Raw genomic sequence first — 3,244 nt, 5'->3', positions numbered from 1 at the left:
TATTGCAAAAGGAAGTTCCAAATTGCCATTGGGCTTTAGAGAATAAAGTTGATGGATGTTGGAATTTCAGGTAATAACTGCATACCCTTCTAAATGTCTTCAAAGTTTTAAGTTATTTTATGTTGAAGCGACTGCAGATGCAAACAACACATTTATTTACAGTTGGATATTTCAACAAAACAATGCAAAAATGGCAGGAAATGTATCCTGAAGCAGAACAATTGCAGCTTTATAGGGGGAAAGCACTCCATGGTGTACTGTGAAGAGTGTTTAAATGAAAAAAGGAGTCATACCCCTGTGTTCATTAAATACTGAGAGAATGGGTAAAGAGCAATCAATTTGGCAAATTAATTAAAGGCAGCTTGATTAGATTAGAGTGAGAAAACAGTGCTGTTGTAACTATATATAAGACTGGGAAAAGCATAATTGGTCTCAGACATCACCCTTTATGTAAATAGTGAGTTAAAATGCATTTGGCAAATTAGTTTTCTGCTTTTGAAAGCAGATGGTCAACTTAGTGGCAGGAGCTGGTGTGGCTGAGAAGAATCTATGCACTTAGCCTCAAGTAGACACTCCCAAAGAAAGATCTGAACTTCCTGGTTTGCTGCCCACATGAGTTGATTAGATTTTCTGGCATGTGTTGAAGAGATGGGCTTGGGAGATTCTTATCTCTCAATACTTCTTTGTAGATGTCAGAGGTGATAATCTGAGAAAGTAGCAGATCAACTTAGAAGAGTGTTTAGGATCAGAGTGTGGACTTATTAAGCAGAGAAAGACATATAGCTTGTGAGTTTGTTATCTGGTTGAGAAAAATTTAAGAAAAGTAAAACTTTTCAAAACCTGAACAACAAATAAATGTTGCTGGTCATTCTGACCAAAGATCAGTGGGCTGTGAAAGAATGCGCTGTAATCAAAAATCTTGTTGTTGTGAAGATCTGGGGTTGGCTCCGCCTTCTGGGCAGTGCCACTAATCATTCCTCCACAGGTGTTCCAGTTTCCACTGATGAGATCAGCTGGTACTTAAGCAGCAGGCTGGGATCAGATCTTCGCTGGAGCATCAAACCTTCTGGGTTAGATTCTCTGCCACAGTGTCTAACCTAACTGATGCTCTTAAGTTTCTCACGTTCTCTGTTTGTGCCTACTATTCAGGTTTTGCCACGCCACAACTACGGGTCGGAAGAACCACTTACCTGGATACTCACGGATACTTACCTCGCTGCTACCTGGCTCCTCTTTGGAAACCACTGGAACCTCCTCGCTCCTCCTCGACGCCGCAATCTCCTGCTAGGATCTGTAAGCAAACAAAGAGACATTGTAACCTTTGCAACCACCTTGGAAATCAGAACTGTACCCGAGACTCACCCAGTTCTCCTTCTCTTGCAGACTCCTTCTGGAAACGATCCTTGTACATAGTCGCACCTGTAAATAAACACACTTACCTTTATCCGCGTCTTCGTGTGTGGTTTTGATTTCGGTCTCTGGACAAAAACCCTTGGGCTTATGACAGTTGTAGATACAAAACTAGACAAACAGGCATAAAGAAAATTTTGAAAACCTGAAAATCCCAGAAGAAATTGTGATAGTGCCGACCACTTGGTGCATTTTATTCAGTACCATCTTGAATCGGGTTGAATCCAAAAGTTATCAGTTGAAGAGGTGCACCCAATCATTACTTTCTAAAAGTTTAACAAAAAACTGTCTATTGGATCATGAGATATTTTTCTTTAAGGCAGAGTGGACTGATTTCAAATGTTAATGCTTAGGTTTTAACAAAGAACTCGGCCATCTTTTTGAGTATGTGTTGGGGATGACACTCCACTACTACCACAACAAGTTTCAGCAAAATATCTGTAACATTGAATTCCATGTAAAGTTTGATGTGTAGGTTAGAACCCAGAAGCCAGGCAGACCCAGGGAAGCTTTGAAATAATTGATTTATCATTAAAATAAAAACAAAGGCTGACAAGGCAGTACACATAAAACTTACATAAAGCGGACCATTGAGAACACAAGGAGGGGATCATAAGGAGCAGGACTTCTCTGTAACGCTTGTGAAATACGCTGATGACATCACAGTCCTGGGCCTCATTGCCAACATGAGACAACCTACAGGAACTGTGTTTCAGAGCTGACAGTGTAGTGTACAGAAAACTGTTGAGATGATCATTGACTTTCACAAAAATGTGCCTCCACGCTCTCCTCTCATCTTCAACAGCAATGCTCTAAAGGAAGTGGACTCTACTGTGTTCATTTGCATCTCCATCACCAAAGACCTGAAATGAGTAGAACACTCAAACATGATTATTAAACATGATTCTTTTTTGCCCCCATGGACATGGTTTATCCAGCTAAAGGAGACATATGACTTGTTTTAATCAGACTTCTTTAGTTACTTACAGGTTAATACGGCGCATTTTAAAAATCAACAAACCCGCATCAGCAATTAAAACATATCTTGTATGCTACTGTCAAAACTAAATAAAATAGAATAAAATAAATAAAATGTTTGCACTCACCAAAACGGCTGTGTCCCCCAAAACACTTATTTCAACACAAAATCCATTCTGGAACAGGTTAGCTAGCTCGGGGTCGGCCGTCCTCCTCTAACGAGTATATCAGCAACCAAATCAACGTGTTGCTCTCCGTCGGCCATTGTGGGTTAAAAAAGTTTTTAACCGTTAACAGTCCCGGGTGTGACTCTGTTGATCTGCATAGCACTGCCGTGGCTAAAACTAGTAAGTATCTATGTCCAATCACAGGATGCGTAAATGTCACGTTCAACATGAGGCCAGCTAGAGGGCCTTACTGACACAACTCGTGATCTGATTGGCTATCAAAACTGTCTATCAACTGTATTTGTCCGTTCTTTTACAGTGCACAGATGCCTGCATTGTTGATTCTGAAGGCCCGGGCAGATTTCATACAGCCTGGCAACATAAGATAGCTTAATTCTGATTGGACAAAAACTATAACCTAAAAACAACAGCCCTGGAAGGAGTATAATATGACGTAAAGAAAATATGAATACTTTTAGATATCTAGGGAAAGTAAATGAAAAATTAAATTAACCTTTATCATAATTATGATGATTCTTGGTTATGTTAGGCCAGCAGAGAAGGCCTTGCTGGCCCTGCCACTGGTTTTGTTGCAACCTCAAGTGTGAAATAAACTTTAGTGGAGATTGAGAACAAAATATGTGTTTATGTCTGTGTGTGCCCAGTTGATTTCTTTTTTTTTTTTTTTT

General features: G+C 39.9%; 1 long non-coding RNA gene across 1 annotated transcript; it reads left to right on the top strand.

Annotated features, from left to right (window-relative positions):
- The first annotated feature begins 925 nt into the window (after positions 1-925).
- On the top strand, positions 926-1,431 carry LOC119617840. Its single transcript, XR_005234261.1, has 3 exons — positions 926-1,070; positions 1,150-1,293; positions 1,384-1,431. It is a non-coding gene; the product is annotated as an uncharacterized LOC119617840 (long non-coding RNA).
- Positions 1,432-3,244: the final 1,813 nt, after the last annotated feature.

The sequence above is a fragment of the Kryptolebias marmoratus genome, linkage group LG16, assembly GCF_001649575.2.
Source record: "Kryptolebias marmoratus isolate JLee-2015 linkage group LG16, ASM164957v2, whole genome shotgun sequence".
Taxonomy (NCBI): Eukaryota; Metazoa; Chordata; class Actinopteri; order Cyprinodontiformes; family Rivulidae; genus Kryptolebias; species Kryptolebias marmoratus.
This window is presented reverse-complemented; position numbering and strand designations above follow the sequence as displayed.